We start from the raw sequence: 17,907 nt of genomic DNA on the forward strand, positions 1-17,907 counted from the left end.
CCGAGGGTGGCCAGTACTTGCGTCTATAAAATATAAAAGCTTGTGACTAGCTCGTCGTCACCATAAGAAGTCACAAGCAAATGCCCACGAACGACTGTTTAAGAGACACTGAGTTCCCAGCCCCCTTTAGAGTGATTCTTGTTTTCTAGTTATCCTGTCTAGACATCATGCACGCACGCACGCACGATGCACGCGCACGCCTTTTGCAAGGGGCAACCAGAGTGTTGGTAAAAGAAGACAGATCTTGGGGGAAGAATGATCTCACGCCCTTGCCCTATATCTTGGCGGAAGAACACAGCTCTCCTGCAGGGTGACCTGTTTAAGGAAGGGCCTTTGTAAGGACTGGGAAGGGTGGAGCTGACCTCACAGGCAGGACATTACTCTACTTCCTCTTCCTGTCCTCGATTCTCACAGTCGTCACGGCCATTGCTCAGCTTCCTGCCGGGAAAACTGTGCATCTTGAGTGCCCGTCTGCTGCCACCAGCAAGCGGAGGACGGCATAGTGCCGAGGGCTGCTGTGTAATCCGAACCGAGTTTACCCGTGGATCCTTTCTCAGTAGTGTTGAGAGTAGCTCTCTGTGGGGCGGGTGGAAGAGGCAGGACACTGTTGACAAATTGTGTTCTGGGCCAAAACATCACAGGTAAGAGAACCATGAGAATTATGAAGGGAAGTGGAACTGGTCAAGGACAAGTAATGCCAGCAGATAGCATACGCCACCAGGGTGGTCCCTGAGGTAGAAGCAAGCGAGGTTCATGGAGAGACGAAAGGATGTGTGTGGAGACAAGAACTGTGTCTTGTTGTTGCACACTGTGCTGGACAAAACCCTGATAAAGGCTTTGGGCCCTGACTTCTTGAAGCAATTATGAACCTCCTGGCACGTGTCAAGACATGACCAGAAGGAGCCCTTTCAGGGAAAGTCCTGAGAAGCCAGTGAGGTGTTTCTGAGGCCCACTGGGGCTGTGGGATAGCCATTGATTGAGACAGATGTAACAACAGCTAAGGGGAAGTTCTGTGATTGGACAGCTCGGGAAGATGAGGGCTCAGGGAGTTTGGGGACGTTGGGTGGGGGTTAGAAAATTGTATTTGCCACATCCTCTGTCCTCTCTTGCCTTCTTCCTCACGAACTTCCCGGTCCCCTCTGGTGGCTCTCTGCAGTGGCTCTGCAGGGATGTGAGTGTCTGAATTTGGGCAGTTTGCAGCGTTTTCAAAATGGCCTTAACCAAAAGCCCTATGTGTCCTATGCCCTTTGGAGATGGACTTTCAGTGATATAGCGGCAGTTGTGGTTAGAGAACAGGTTCATAGGAGGGCGTTGGTAGTGCCTTGTGGACTTACTACCTAATCCTTTGCTTTTGGTAATGCTGTTGTCTCTTGCACGTTACGCTAAGGAGGGCAAAGGTGACTTCTGCATGTGTGGACAGAGACTCCTCTATAATGCTAACCACTCTTTACCCAGCCTATTTCGCCCCTTAAAGTTGGATACAAATAGAAACATCGCCAGGTAATTCACAGCCATGTTTCTGCCTCCTTACTCGGTCCCCTGATGAGACTCTGGACCACACCTCAGGGCCTCTGTCGATGCCCATCCTGGCTCTATGTCATCCTTCTCCAGAAGTCACACCACTTAAGCAGGGAGTAGCCTCATCAGAAGGCAGGTTGAGCCTGTCTTTGTGAGTCTGGGTGTGGTAGGAAACAGAGCTCCCCGCGGCCTTTGGTGCCCTTTTCCCTGTAAGTTATAGCACTCTCTTAAGTAGCTCTGTCTCCGAACCTCCCCAGCTCAGCTCATCCCTCGGTGGCCAGAGCTGCTCATGGAAAAGGGAAGAGGGAACCACCATTCCATAAAAGAATGGAGATGTCCCCCCACCACAGGGGGACCAGGACCTGGACTTCCTGTCATGTACCCCTTTCCACCCCTGTGTGGGACTGATCTAACCCTGAGGTGTGGTATGAATGAACTCCAGAGCTTCTGGGTTTCATGCTACTGAAATTTTAAATATCTGAATCCCCACCCTCCATGTCTACTGCCCTTCTCTGCAAATGATACCAACGTTTTCTTAGATTTTGGGGAGGATCACACAGAAACGGCACAGCAAAACTTAATGTGTGTTAGTGATTCTATTAAAAGAAAATTGGGCAGTATTGGGTGAGAGTCGAAATAGTAGGGAATATTGTCAACCAAATCTATACTGCATATGTAAAGTGTGTGTCCTGATACATGGCTGTGGAAACTATAGCCTTTTTTTTTTTAAAAAGTCTGTGATCAAGTTCAAGACATTCGTGTAATTTATCTATCTTATGAAGATGCAATCTTAAGTTTATTTAAATTAGCCAAGATGTATCTTGGGAAAAGAGAAGATGTGAAATTATATACATAGATCATTCTAGTAACTAATCATAAAAAGTCACAATGACAGTAACTATCAGTGCCTCTGTGCTACCTGCATTTAATCCAGTCTTGGTCTTTTCCACCTAGGCTGAATAGATATAGGATCCAGAGGTACTGAAGGGATTCCAGAGCTTTCTGGAACTACTTGCCTGGTCCCCTCCTCCCCAGCTTTATTTAGTGCCGTTTTTTTTTCTTCTCTCACCTGTGTGTACCTAGTATGTTGACCAGTAGGGGGCACCTGTGAGCAGCGTGCTCTATTAGGGTAGCCTCCTCCATACTCCCAGAGGCCTCTCTAGTTAGCTCATAAAGTGAGATAATTAGACCATGGCAAACAGCTCATTTTTGAAAACTCTCTGAGAATACACATGGCTGTGAACTACTAAACCTTGTAACCTCTCCATCCCCACAAACTGATGTAAAACAATGCTTAAAGTAAACACTCAGATTGCGAACCAGTTCAGTTGCGGTAGAAGCATGGTCCCCAGAGAAAGGGTTAACCGCAAGTGCTTCCGGTATGGTAGAGAAAGGTGCGCTGAGGCAAACCGGCACAAACTCCACCTCACCTCTCACACAACCGTTTTTCAATGTTGAAATTTGTTTTTAGAAAAAAAAAATCAAAAGCAGCAATCCTGTACCTGATCCATAAATTGACACCTGTCTGAATCGGCTGTTCGCGTCCTCACTTGCCTCTGTTCCAGTCTCTCATCTGTAGTTTCTGCTGTTGTCTAATTTTTCTTGCCTCGTCTCCCATACTTTCCCCGGGCCTCCTGAGAGAGGTCTCGTGACACAAGCAAGAGAGGATGTGGGTGGAGGACGAGGTGGGAGGAACTGCCCAGGCCTGTCTCCCTTGGGTGGAGCACCTTCCAGGAGGATGTGATCCTCCTGCCGGCGGCAGCCTACCAGGCTGTCCTCCACCCCAGCAAGACCACAGGAGCATGCTCTCCACCACCATGGTGGGCACACTGGTCAGAGGGTGGAGGAATCGGAGCTCCCCTCGAAGAGCCGAATCAAAGCACCCTACCCCACAGAGGCAAGGTGGAATTCGGATTCAGGGTATGTTGTTAATGCTTTGGTGTGGCTGGATAATTTTTTAAAAAAGGACGCGGGGAGATGGTCACAAGCTTGCTTGCTCTACAGTCTGTTTTTTCTTAGCTTATATAAATTCTAGCTGACTTGCTTGTGGGGTGATGTATTTCTTTTCCTCATCAAAGACTGAGGAGCCTTCAGAGGACACAAAGCAAAACTATTTATTCCTGTACCCCTTTACTTCAAAAGCTTCTATTTGAAAGTAGAACCTTGTTCAGAGGTTTGGGCACACAGAGAGAGAAGGGACAGAGCTGGCTCCTGGCAGCTTTTAGCCTAAATTCTATGACTTTGTTACTCTCATACGGGAAATTGGCAAAGTACTTAACTCCTGGTTTCCCACTAATTACTTTTTAATATTTAAACTATTTTTATTTCATTTCTATTGTTCTGAGACACAGGCCTCATGTTCACCTGGTTCAAAAGTTCTTGTCCTTTCTGAAGTAAACTTTCAGCGGGGGGAAAAACGCTTTTGGAAATATCTGACCTCATTCTCTTCTGTCTAAACCTTGAACTTCTAAAGATGCTTACTTAGAACTGTTTGGTCTTTCTGGCTGACCTATGGAGAGGCTGGGAGCCAGCTGGGGAAGCGAGTTGGCACCCAGCAGTAACAAGCTCCCAGGAGCTTTCAGAGCTGGCTGGCTGCCCCTCAAAGGGCTTCTCTCTGACCCTGAGTCCCCAAACTTCCTAAGCAGTAAATGGAGTTTTTCTTTCATCACAGCGCATGTTGAAAGCCAGGGACTTCCAGCTGTTTTTTCCTAGGCACTGTACACTCTTGATCTACATAGCTCACCTACTTATTTGGTTTTAATATAGGGTCCCTTGAATTTGTTAGGTAGCCCAGGCTTACCTCAAGTTCAAGATCTTTGTCTCAACCCCTACTGCCGCTCATCTCCCTGCCCTAGGATTACAAGTGTGGGCTATCAGATCCTATCTAACTACCAGTTTAAAGTGGTTTAAAAGCTAAATGTTGTCATTTGTAGAGTTGTGGCTTTGTCCCATGTTCTTCAGGCTAACTAACTATGTGCGGGAAGATTCAAGCCAGGGCTTGGAATGTAGCTCAGCTGGCAGAGTCCTTGCGAGCACACAACAAGCCTTGGGTTCAGTCCCCTGTACCACGTAAGTCAGGCACAGTGGTGCATGCCTGCAATCCTTGTCCTGGGAAAGTGGGACAGTTCATCTTCAGGTAATTGAATGCCAGCCTGGAGCACGTGAGACTCTGTCTCAAGAAGAAGAGGAAGAGGAGGAGGAGGAGGAGGAGGAGGAGGAGGAGGAGGATCAAACTAAGAAACTGTTTTTAAAATAGTCTAAGTATATTTATTGTAGGAGGGAAAGTAATTCATTCTTTTAGCCAGGTATCCGAAAGATGGAAGGAGCTAGAAGGCCAGTCACATTCTAAACTGCTAAAGGGGACCCATTAGGGATGTGAGCCAAGATGTTTCAAAAGCTCAGCACCTGCCTCTGCGGCTTTGTCCCACAGCTCAGGAAGCAGAGCTCAGGGGAGGAGCCTCAGGAGCTATGGCCTCCTTATAGTGGCAAAGTAGGACCTGATGTGGGGGTTCTCACACTCTGGGAGCAAAGTTTTCTCTCTTGTCCCTAACTCTCCTGACACAATGGTAACATTCTGTAACAATATTCGAGCCTTGTGAGGCAGCAAAATAACAGCTAACTTGTCAAGAATTGGGGGGTTTTAAAGGAATACGTAAAGATATTTAATTTTTAGGGATGTTTATTTATTTATTTATTATACAGTATTCTGGCATGGAGGGTACCAGATCTCATTACAGACAGTTGTGAACCACCGTGTGGTTTCTGGGAATTGAACTCAGGACCTCTGGAAGAACAGTCTGTGCTTTTAAGCTCTGAGCCGTCTCTCCAGCCCCAGATATTTAATTTTTTAACTATATATTTGTATACATGTTTATGGGTACGGTGTGATGTGTTCATGTATGTGGGCTGTACATAGTGGTCAGATCAGGCTGGCATAGCTATCACCTCTGTCATTTGTCATTTCTCTGTGCTGGGGACATTCACAATCCTCTCTGCTGGCTATTTTGAAATCTGCACTTACATGTTGTTGATGACAGTTGCCATACTGTACAAGAACATTCAAGGTTTCTCTTCCTACCCAGCTTTGCCCTGTACCTGTTATGGGTTTGGAGCAGTCTTATTGAGGCATAACTCATCCATTTGGAGTCACTGGCTTCTGGGATACAACATTGTACCTTTTTTAAAGTTGTTATAGAACATGCAAAGAACATAAAATTTGCCATCTTAAGTGTGTTTAAGTGTAGGTACTATTGAGGCCATCAACATTCATTATGTCCAAACCAGGGCATGGCCATCACTGTGGTTTCTCAGGGTGTGCCTTATGGATGTTGTCCTGTCTATCCTCAGCTCACTATGCCTTGGATACCCTCACATCTGCTTCTTGTCTCTGAGTTCACCTGTTCTAAGTGTTTCATATAAGGAGGATTATCCGATAAGCCCCCCTTTCTGACCCGTCACTTGGGTTGATGTTTTCAAGTCATCCACATAGAGATCCTTTCCTCTTCATAGCTAGCAAGTCAGACTCATGTAATTCTCTTTCGTTTTATTCTCTCCCCATTATGCATTCTTTAATGCCCAAGCTGATCCTAGCCGCCTTTGGGTTGGTTTTTGTTTGTTTGTTGATCCACGGACAATTTTTATATTTAAAATGTAAATATAAGAGGCTCTTTATTTTCGGTTAGTTCTGTAAAGATAATGACCACAGATAAATCATTTTTAGGGTGCATGTGTGTGTGCGTACATGTGTGCATGCGTGTGTGTGTGTGTGTGTGAGAGAGAGAGAGAGAGAGAGAGAGAGAGAGAGAGAGGTATACACATACATGTGCGTGGGTAGTCTTGCCTATGCAAACTCAGGTGGCAGTCAGAGATCAATGGTAGATTCTTTCTTCATTAATCTTGACCTTGTTTTGTGGGGTGCGAGATCTTTCCCTGAACCTGGAGTTACGCTGGCTGGACAGCAAGCCCCTAGGGATCAGCTTGCGTCATGCCACTGCCACACTGGACTTTTATATGGATTCAAGAAGTTGAACTTGGGTCCTCATGTTTGCACACTCTTCCTTTGAGCCATCTCTCCAGTCCTATAAATCATTTCCTAGACTCTTTTCTTCTCTTATGCCTGGTCCAGAAGAGGCAACATATTCTTTTGAGATAGATTGAATATTTTAAAATTTTTATTTACTTATTCTTTTGTTTGTTTTGAGACATGTTTCTACTACGTAGCCCAGGCCGTCCTGAAACTCTATGTCGACCAGGCTGGCCTCCAACTCAGAGATCCACCTGCCAAAATTAAAGGCGTGCCCCTTTATGCTGGCCTAGACTGAATGACTTCTTAAGTCTCTCTTAGGTACCAGGAAAGGGATTTTACATAAAAGTGAATGGGTCTTTATGTTTTCATGCTGTTTCCTAGAACAGTGATATTTTATTATGACATAAAATTGTATAGTGACAGTTGATGTCACACTCTGCAGAGTCACTAATTTATACATCATCAGCATTTCACTACATTATGTCAGAAGTCGACCCAGGGGCTTGCGACAGCTCAGGGCTTACTGCTCTTGCAGTTGGGCAGCTCACAACTGTTTGTAACTCCCGGGCCAGGGGTCTCTGATGCCTCTGTCCTCTGTGGGCACCTGCACATGTGCAAAATACACACACACACACAATTAAACTATGAAACAGATCTTAAAAGATCAACTCAGGAAATCTCTCAAGGTCTGGTGCATTGCTTTAGGAGTAGCATGGCTGGCTGCGGAGGATCCAGATGATGGGCATTCCAGATTCTAAGCTGTGCTGTTTGACTTGCAGCAAGCTCTTTAGCATCATAGCTGCTCCAGGCGCTGTCTGCTGGTCGTTCTTTCTCAGTGCTAGTCTCAGGAGCAGACACACTGGAACATAATCTACTACAACTCCAGGAACCCTTTTATGCCAGCTGGAATAAGGAGACTTAGAGCGTTATTTCAGAAACTCTGTCTCCTGTCCTCAAGGTGGCCTCTTCCAGGAACCCTGGCTCTAGTGAACACCCAACTGGGTTTGTAGGTTCTGTTGCTCAGTTTCAACGTAGCGTTTGAAACTTGCCATATTTAGACCCCCTAAAGTGCCCCCACCCCTGCTTTATCTAGCTGATGAGCCCAGCCAAACCTCTTTGGCTTGATAGTGTCTAAATCCAACATGGCCAGCGTCCCGCCAGAGTGGGCACACCGTAGGCATTTGAGAGCAGAGGCTTCAGGAACAGAAAACGTGAGGCGTCAGAAATCCAGAAACCCCGGAAGCGTCGATGACCTGTGTGCTTGTCTTGACACTTTTCAAGTCACAGTAGTTATTACTTAAGTTATTAACGCTTTTGACATTTCAAAGGCTTGCAGACTGCCATAGGCCCAAATATAAAATAATCATTTCTGTGCTTACAGTCTGTAGTCGGAAAAAAAGCCCTTCCTTCCTCGTGTCTTAGTGACAGCCTGTAATCACGTTGGAGCGATTTTTGAGATTTTTTTTTTCCTCCTCTAAACCACTGTTTGCTTTTCTGGCAGCTGGGAGGAGCCTCTCCTCCGTTTCAATGGGATGGTTCTCCTTTCCCAAGCCCAGCCACCCACCTAGGGAGGAGTGGTTCTAAATCTCAGCTAAGTCAGATGATAAAAATCAGTTGATCCCCAGATGTGTGCGAGGACCTGGGAGAATCCTCATTAGCCGAACGCAGCTGGGCCCTTGTGCATTCCAGCAAACCTTGCGGCTTCCTTCGGGTCCAGGTAGGCTTGGAAGAGCTGGGACCTGGGGATGGTCTGGGATCCTGTGAATCCAACGCCAGCCCATTTTCTTCTTCAGTCCTGGGAGCTCAGTGAGGTACCCTGCTTTAGACATCTCCAAGCTGACTGAACTGTTTATGCTTTTAACAGATGTCTAGGAACGTCAGACATGGGTGAAAGACAGAAAGTTGTCTGATTATAAGCTGATACTTGGTTTGTTTATAGGCTAGAAGAATTTTTATCTTTGCAAACCAAAAAAAATTAAATTAGCCCAATTTTATAATTAATGGTAATGAATAATGCTTCTAAATAATTTACTGTATCTATTACTATTTTCTGTTGGAATTTAATAGACTTATACTCTGACCTGTACTTATTTTAATTAGTTTAAGCCTAGCTATATAATTCTTTTCCCGTATTTCTCATAATTAACTGTGTAATTACCATTTGGTAAGGGCCCTTTAGTTTAATTGGAATAATCATGGGACTCAGAGTCAGTAAGTATTCCTGAGCAACTGCTGGGTCTAAGACTAATGGGTCTGAAGGAATCCCTAAGGTTTACTTTATTCCTCCCTTCGTAGTGTTTGGGACCTAGAGAAAACAAATAGAAAGACACATATACAAATATATGTGTATATTTAATATCTATGGATATAAGCATATTACATATGTTATATACTCATATGATAGATATCAAATATATAATTGTGGTTATATACTTACATATTTAAATAATATATTTTCATTTAGTAATATATTTATAAAACTAAATATGTACACACTCATATATGCATCTATTATATGAATAAACAGAATTAAATTGGTGTTTAAATGATATCTAGGTAAGAAATTCTTTTAAGAAACTGCATAGTTTTCCCCAAGCAAGTAAAATTTGAATTTGGCCTTCCAAATTATTGAGAATACTATCAATTCTGAGATTGGAGCCAACGAAAATTATATATTTGCTCTTGTCATACTTTTAGTAATTTTTGAACTCATAAACTTCTATACCCTACTGAAGATTTTCTATTAATTTGGCTTTTCTAGTAGGACAGTGGTAAAACTAGCCCATCGGCACATTCCAAGATTCCAGCTAACTGGGTGGTTCTCGCGTTTGCTGAGTGTTGATGATTTCCACATTTGCAGGGCATCAAGGGGGGCATCTTCGAGACTGGCAGTGTTATGAGCAAAGGTGGGGTGGGGTGAAGAACAAAGGGCATTTGTGGGGAAAGTTGAGTTGTATGTTCCAGGTCAGAACCTAAAAGGCCTAAGCATCAATGCAGGAGCTTGGATTTGATCCCTAGACCTCGTGAACTCCACCAAACCACCCTAGCAAAGTAGCTCACATTTGGAGTGTTGGAAAGCAGCTGTGTAGAGAGGTAACCTAAGGGGCAAGAGACTAGACTAGGCAGGCTTCTGGGAGGAAGTCAAAAGGGGCAGAAGACACAAAATTGATGGAAGCAGGGATGGAAAGAAGGGTGGGTGAAGAGGCATAAACAAACAGTGGGTTCTATTCGGTGGCCTAAGGAAATGTGTTATGGCTATTGTTTATTACCTGTGGGTTTGGACTTACGGAGGAGACTGAATAACAAATGGAAACTTTAATGCTTTGAAAGGAAATTTTTATTACATTTCTCAAGAAGATGAGCCATAACATACCATGCCATAAAGGGTCACTTTCTGGTCCCAGCATCATGAAAGAGGCTGGAAGGATCTCAGGAAAATTTCTACTCAGCCAGGGCCTTTATTTATTGGGACTTCTGGGAAAAAGACATGGCAGGGCACGTGCTCAGCTTAGGAGCAGCTATGGTGTGGTCACTTTGTCACTTGCCTGATACCTGGCTCTGGGTTGGTTTAGGGTAAAGGAAATGTGGGCTGGGTGTGAATCCGGAGATGTGTCAGGGCTTGGTTTCTGGGTGGCAAGGGAAAAGGAAGCTGTTTGGCCATCAGTTTGGCTCTTTGGTTATAGGCACCAGCTAGATAAATACTGAATCTGAAAAGCACAAGGCAAAGTAAAGTTCCTGGGTCACAGGCTGAGAACGTTACACAGCAATCCTCTCAGCGCTCCGATCAGTACTAAAAGTCCCCTTTCACCCCCAGTCACTTCAGCAGTCTGTCCAAGGTCACGAGTAATAGAGATGCTTGGAGTCAAGTTCAGCTTTTGGAACAGCTCATGATGAGTCCCTTCACTAATCATAGTGCTTAATACACATGGCTTTCTCCGCCTGACTAGTCTTCCCTAATCTAAACTCAGTATGAATCCAAAGATGTCTAAAATGGGCTGTTGGAAACCCATAGAAGCCTCCCCAGGGCTCACAGGGTCAAGGAGTGGTGGCCAATGCATGGGGTCTGCCTTTCCTGTAAATCCTCAAGGTCTGTCTCCCTTCCTTCCTTCCTTCCTTCCTTCCTTCCTTCCTTCCTTCCTTCCTTCCTTCCTTCCTTCCTTCCTTTCTTTCTTTCTTTGCCAGAACAGCATAAAATGTATGCAGATACTGTGGCCTGTGTTGAGCATGTTTTAAAAACCAGAACAATGAAATATGTAACTTAACCCCTGTCCCCTCTCTACTTTTGGCTTCCCTCTCTGATTATTATAGCTCTGAGACTTGGATGCTCTCATGTCAGCAAACAAAACCCAAATTACCCAAGCCTCTGAGCTCCCTGGAAGAGACCCTGAAGCCTTGCATAGCCTTGGTCATTCTCCAGCATAATTCTTTGATTTATGCCAAATACCCCCTGTGTGTTCCACCGCCTCAGCCTGGCTTTGTTCTCTCCACGTGGCCACCGTTGAGCTCTGTTTTCTGCATGTATTCAATGGTCACTTCCTCTGAGAGCCTGCTCAGCGCTCCTTAGGTCCATGTGTTCTAAATCACATGTCTGTGCCTATAGAACATCTATTTGCATAGAACTACGAGGACTCAGAACCACAATGTGGTCCAGCTCAGGCTTCCAGGGACCTTGTGACTAGATTGAGAGGCAGATAAAAGGGGCAAACAGCCCTTCAAAAGCATATATGCTGCGGTACTTGAGACTTTAGAAGTCACTCTGGCCAGTTATATGGGCTCTATGGATGGTTACTATCTCGCCCCCCTCTGTCTTTGTGTTCCTTGTAGTCAGTCTAGGGGCTTTGAATCTTTCTCTAGACTGAGAACATTACCTTGAAGGAGCCTCGGCTAAAGGTCTGCAGCAGGAATTCCTGTTTTGTTACACCATTTGTGAAGTTCACTGGGGGCAGTACCTCTCCTTGCATGCTGGGATCTACTATAGTTCTCAACAGAGAACTCTGAGGCTCAAGAGTTGGCCCATCAGAGTTCAAATATCAGCGTCACCACTTAGGTGTTGAGTAACTATACAATATACTTCCTAGGTAGGGCATGCCTTTAATCCCAGTACTCAGGAGGTAGAGGCAGACAGATCTCTATGGCTTCAAGGTCAGCCTAGTCTACGTAGCTAGAACTAGGGCAGCATCGTGAGCGATCTTGTCTCCAAAAAGAGTTATTTCCTGTTCAGTCTCATCTTTCTCAAATACAAACTAGAGATGATGGTAGCACCTGCCTTTGGGAATGACTGTGAGAATTAAAATGAGTCCATGTAGAAGGGGAAGAGTGGAACAATCAAGGCTGCATAGGAAGTACTCAAGCTGTGCTGGTTCCGGCATGCAGCTGTCATGATATGGCTGTCTCTGCCCTTTGGCTGTTTCTCTAGCAACTGGAGCCACTTTGCCCTTGAAAATTACTTTTTATTTATTTATTATTTTCTTCAGTTCTGGAGACCAGTTCCTCGTGCTAGACAGGAACTCCACCACTGAACTGTGCCTGAAGTCCGTTAGCTGTTTTGCTTATGTACCCGTGAAATTCTATAAAAGGTTAAAATCCTCAGCATAAGTAATTCCCCTGGAATACTAAAGCCAGGACTATTTTATTATCCCTGCACTGACATTTTAATAGCCAATAGTGGCTTCTGAAAGAATTGGGAAGATACACCGGCCTGTGGGTCTCCACCATGGAGTTCCTGTTGTGTTTTTTGTCTCCGTGTGAACCCTGGCGGTTGTTGTTGTTGTTGTTTTAAGTTTATCAGCCTTCTGCTCCACAGTGACTTTCAGCAACTAGTTTCTGGTCCAAACAACAGAATCTGTCACCTTGAAAAATTAGCCATGATTTCTATTTTCTTTACAAAAGATTACTCAATGCTCTGTGCTTCTGGGACTTAAATTTAGCTCTTAACAAGCCTCATTTTTCATATTTGATCATCCTGAAAACTTTGATGTCAAATACCAAATTGCCATTAGGTAGTTCTAACTTCAGATAAGGGTGTGGAATGTACTGGGAATGGATCGGAAATGGATTTTAGCCCTTCAGACTCGGAGCCTGCACGGCTAAACAAATGTAGGACATGAGTTAGGACACTCACAAGAGAGGAAGCGGGCTTGGATGGTGAGCTGGCTCCTCCCCTGATGAATCCTATAACCTTGAACTTGTGACCTAGCGTGCTGAGCCTCCAACTGCTCCTCTGTACAATGAAGACTTTCTTCTGAGGACTGGATGTACCCCTGCATATCAGCTGCTTATGCTGGTGCCCACACAACCCCAGTACCCAAATGTTCATTAGTATCATTTCTGCAGAGATCTGACACCAAAGGTTCTATTGTGAATGAAAGATCTCATCATTGCCATTTTGTTAGAATAAAATATGCCCACTACGAATGGAGGGTTTGAGCATAAATCTCTAGAAAGTGATTAAATATGCTTCTTTAAATCACCCACTAGGAAAGAATCAGAGACCCATAAACATAACTCAAACTGAGAATTATGGCTTTAAAATGTGCATTTATTATTATCCTTAACTGTGTTCACAGCAAGTCAGCATGGGGCCATTTCTGTGTTAGTTCTGCTTTGAGTACAAAAAGAAGACCCTGCCAGCCTCAATTAGTGTCCCGTGTCCTGGCTGTATGTCATGGTTGCAGGGAGGGACAACTCCAGTCACAGTGTGCCGGAGCATGCCTTCCTTGCGTGAACATGTTTAAAGTCCGTATGTCCTGCAGCATGCCTTCCTTCCGTGAACATGTTTAAAGTCCGTATGTCCTGCAGCATGTCTTCCTTCCGTGAACATGTTTAAAGTTCGTATGTCCTGCAGCATGCCTTCCTTCTGTGAACATGTTTAAAGTCCGTATGTCCTGTAAGTCACTTTTGACGGCTTAAATGGAAAGTCCCAGGAAGTCTAGCAGAAGCTTTCAGCGAAATCAAGAAACAGACACTAATGCCGCGAACAGGGGGAAGTGGAGTGCTTCTGGCTGGCATCATTTTCCCTGTCCCCAAAACCCTGAGTCAGGGCTGGAAGGCTGCCAGCTCTGGAATAAAATCTTCAGCTTTTAATTTGAAGCCATAAACACTTGCTAATCATGCCTTAGACCCTTTGAACTGATCACACACACACACACACACACACACACAACCACACTCACACTTTCTACCTTCTTAGGAGATCACAGTGGCAGTAGGGGCAGTGGTGGCTTTTTTCTCAGTCCTGCTGACCTGGCTTTGTGGGTATGTTTCAGAACAAGACCATCTCTGTGGAAAGTGTACCGGTTTCATCTCTGAAGTTGAGGAATGAGCAGCTAAGTCATGAGCGTAGCTTTGCGAGTGCCTCAAGTCCAGAGATCTAACAGATCATCTGTTAAGAGGGAACGCGTCTCAGAGCATCTTTCTATGCATAAAACAGGGTCCTCTGAGATTGAGAAGCTCTTTATGGAGAGTGGGTTGTTTGTTAAATATAAGTGGATGTCTTCATTGTATCACCAAAAAATATGAAAACTTGTGTTATGCCCAATGGAAGGGTTTGGGGTTTAATTATATTTGTTGTTTTAAATATATATTTTATATGTCTAAAATATTATACACACATGGTGTATATGTTTACCTGTATATATGGGGAAAGTGAGGACATGCTGTATACAGAAAAACATATATACATGTTTATATATGTGTGTGCATATATATATACATACATACATACATACATACATATGGGGAGGTGAAAACATGATGCCTTTGGCTGAAGGTTGATTGAAAAGCGTGTAAGCATGTCCCTCTGAGAAATACTTTTAAATATGTGAATATTTTTTAACGCTTTCAAATATCTCCAAACACTGACACAGAATGCATGTGATTATAGATTCTGAGTCCGTGGAGACCATGGCCTGTTGTTGGCAATGGAAAGAGCGCTGAACTTGGGCATGGGGTAGACCTCTTATTTGTTAGCCTTAGGCAGCTCGTTTTAGCTTTCTGTTTTGCGGGACTCTTTGTAGGGTGGCCCAGCATGGGGCGCCTGACCTATAGGAGAGAACCATGAGTGGGGACAGAGCGTAGGGTAGGCCCTAGGACACGCAGATGGGTTGTAATATGAATTTAGATCCTGGGGACTGAGGAGGTGGCACACTAGGGTCCATGGCAAGCCTCTATTTCAGAATCACCTGGGGCTGGCTCTGGGATGCGGAGCTGTTTTATAGGAGTCATACTCGGTCATGGAGGATTCAGATGACCCCAGCAGGGTCTGTCAGCTCTGTGGACAGCTGGAGGGGAGTTTGGCTTCTCCACCCATTGAGACATCTGTTTACCCTGGCTAGCCTCACTGGAGGGAGAGGATGCAGACAGTCCCCTAGAGTGAAAAGGGATGAGACTGTGTTTTGTTTTCTAATACCAGGGCAGCTTTCTTATAAGAGGGATCAAAAATATCCCCACATTGGTGTCTGCTTAGGAATGTATTCCCAGAGCTTTTTATAATAGACTCTTAGACTCTTATGATCTGATTCTTGTGAACTCTCAAGGCATTTTGTTCTTCTGATTTTTTTTTTGTCCCTTTAATATGATGGAGGTCAAGACTAAATGTTGATAATGCATTGAACAGATTTCTGAGAATTCGGGTAATTGGAATTTTGTTATTATATCCACTTTCTAATTTATAAATTGCTTCTAACAAGCCTTAGTGGCTCAGAATAAAATTCTCATATAAATTCTGTTTTAGTTCCTAGAGAAATTGGAGTGAGTGACCTTAGCATCAAAACCATCCATTTTAATCATATTATGTCAGTGATTTTTTTAAGAAATTATTAGAATATTAATGATTCAATTCTTTAAACTGATTATGTATTATGAAAACAAGATATACAGTAAAATCTTACTTATTCTAGCTCATTAAAGTATCCAGTTTTATTATTCTTATATATGCACATACAGATGCACACACACAAATGCACACACGAACATATACACACATAACACTCACACACTCACATGTAGCTGGCATTTTCTTTAGGCCATCAACCAGCTCCCAAATAATCACATGGGGACTTATTATTAATTATGAATGCTTGGCCTCAGCTTAGACTTGTCCCACCAGCTCTTTTAACTTAATCTAACCTGTTTCTATTCACCTCTGTTTTGCCTCAGGTCTTTTAACCTTTCTTTCATTCTGTATGCCCTGCTTTGCTGCTTCCTCTGTGTCTGGCTGGCCACTGGCATCTCCCTGTTGTTCCTTTTTCTTTCTTTCTCAAACCTATGTTCCTCCCTACCCAGAAGTCTCGCCTAAACTCCCTCCTTCACTACTGGCCCTTCAGCTTTTTGTTAGACCAGAGAGGTGCCTTAGGCAGGCAAGGTGAAACAGCAACACATCGTTACCTAATTAAACAAATACAACACATCTCTGCGTAGTTAAACAAATGCAACACGTATTTGCTTAGTTAAATATTCTGCAACATAAACAAGTACAACACACTTTTACATAGTAAAACAAGTATTCCACAACACACACACACACACACACACACACACACACACACACAGGAAATCGGAGTATGCTCCAGGAAGCATGTCTTATATCATTTTAACAAATTGGTTGGGAAAAAAAATGTATAGTGAATGCCGTAGTGGTAATTGCTAACGATTATCTGGAGGACTGTAACAGCACAGAAGCACCTGTAAATGCCGCTAGAAGTAGAAGAGTGTGCAGAGTTCTCAGGCCCTTCATCTGTTCCTCCCTGACCACTGTGTGGGAGCGGAAGTGGGAATAGACGAGTCTAGACCCATGCATCAGATCTTGGGTTCGGTCCTCCCAGAGAAGTGAAGTATTTTTCACTGGTCACCTTTGTACTTAGAGATGTCTTGGAAACAAATGTATTTGATCCAAACAAATGATTTGATCATTATGATCAAGATTGGCCTCTGCCCCCTCCCCAAATTAAGTGTATTTCAGGCAATCTTTTTCCTGTAGTTGGTACAATGGCACATTTCAAAGTAATATCAGATGATAAGAAGTTGGTAACCCTGCTTGTTGCCCATTCCCTGCCCTTGTCATTGCCCACAACTAAAATGCCTCTGACATCCCAGCCAGTAGAGAATGGGTGTGCCCTATGAACTGGATTGTCACCAATGCCTACTGTCGCATGTTAGCTCTGTATGCTGCAATGTTTGGGGACGCTGAGTGCAGGGTCTAGGAGATCCTTGTACGTCTATGGCTGGTACATTTTTTGGTTGGGGTACGTATTTCTCTCTGCTTATTGAAAAGCAAAAGGTACTAGTCAGAAAGTATTCTCTAGAACCTTTACCTGAGGACTTTGGTGCCTGGCAGACACTCAAGAAAAGACGCTGTGACTCAATCCTAAACGACTACTAGCATGTTTGCAGTCCCAGGAGGCTTCCGTGCAGCAGGTAGATGTTGGTACTCCAAAAGCATTCTGGGATGCTGCCCTTTTTACCTCCCTTCACCATACGGGAGGAGAGGTTTGAGATTATGAAGTTGTCTACCCAACCAGATTCATGCCACTTGACTCCTCCCTAGTCACCCATGAAAATATCCAAGCCCCGGTGACATTCTGTGAGTAGTTCATATGCGCCAGGCTCAGTATGCCTTATACTCGTTAAGTCACAAAAGGCTCAGTACATTCCTCAAGGTCACAGGAAACCAAACAAGGTTAGATGTAGCAAGCTTAAATAATAATTAGAATATTCCTGTTTTTAGAATATTTTATTAGGGGTCTTAATTGAAGGCAAGGGACCTTCACAGCTAACCAAATAAGCAAAAAAAAAAAAGCCTTTTGATTTATAATGTAAATAAATGAAAACTTTGAAACTGTCTAATTTCCCTCCCCTTCTGAGGATGGATACTGGCATTTCTCCACGGCCCCTGCTAGTTCTGCTAGCTCTTATGTTTAGCATCGAAAGAGCCAAATTTTAGATCACAAGTTTTGATAAATAGCTCCTAGTGAGAATAATATTTATCCTTGACCGTGAGCAGGTTTTTATTGTTTCGTGTGAACTGTGTGCCGGGGAGGACAGAGAGGGTCTTACGAAGGGCCAGCGTAGGAGTGGGTTGTCATAGGATGGAGGACCAGAAGGAGATGTCCCACGTTTGTCACCCATGGGAGCGGTAACGATGCTGGCTCTCCAAAGTGCATTCTGCTCAGCTGTCCCCTCCCCATGAGCATGACTGGCATCCACCTTCTACCAGAGCGATGCCCCTGACTGACGTGGCTCTCAAAGTGCATCCCTAGGACTAGGGATGCATCAGCCTTCTGGGGATTTGTTAGCACTGCTACAGTCCCCACCCCGGTCCCATGGAATTGCAGGCGCTGGGAGCCAGACTTCCTGGGCTTCTGATG

The 17,907-nt window shown here is 44.2% G+C and overlaps 1 protein-coding gene across 5 annotated transcripts in view; it reads left to right on the forward strand.

The window, feature by feature from the left end:
- Positions 1 to 17,907, forward strand: part of Plekhg1 (pleckstrin homology and RhoGEF domain containing G1) — a 216,957-nt gene that overhangs the window by 89,388 nt on the left and 109,662 nt on the right. The window contains exon 1 of one of the 5 annotated variants that reach the window (XM_075949686.1): positions 8,021 to 8,261. The exons of 3 other annotated variants lie outside the window; for them this stretch is intronic. The gene's annotated coding sequence lies outside the window, so the exon portion shown is untranslated. Of the gene's footprint in view, positions 1 to 8,020; positions 8,356 to 17,907 lie in introns of those variants that run through there. One more of the 5 variants, XM_075949696.1, reaches the window with a different exon arrangement.

The sequence above is a fragment of the Microtus pennsylvanicus genome, chromosome 1 (genome assembly GCF_037038515.1).
Source record: "Microtus pennsylvanicus isolate mMicPen1 chromosome 1, mMicPen1.hap1, whole genome shotgun sequence".
Taxonomy (NCBI): Eukaryota; Metazoa; Chordata; class Mammalia; order Rodentia; family Cricetidae; genus Microtus; species Microtus pennsylvanicus.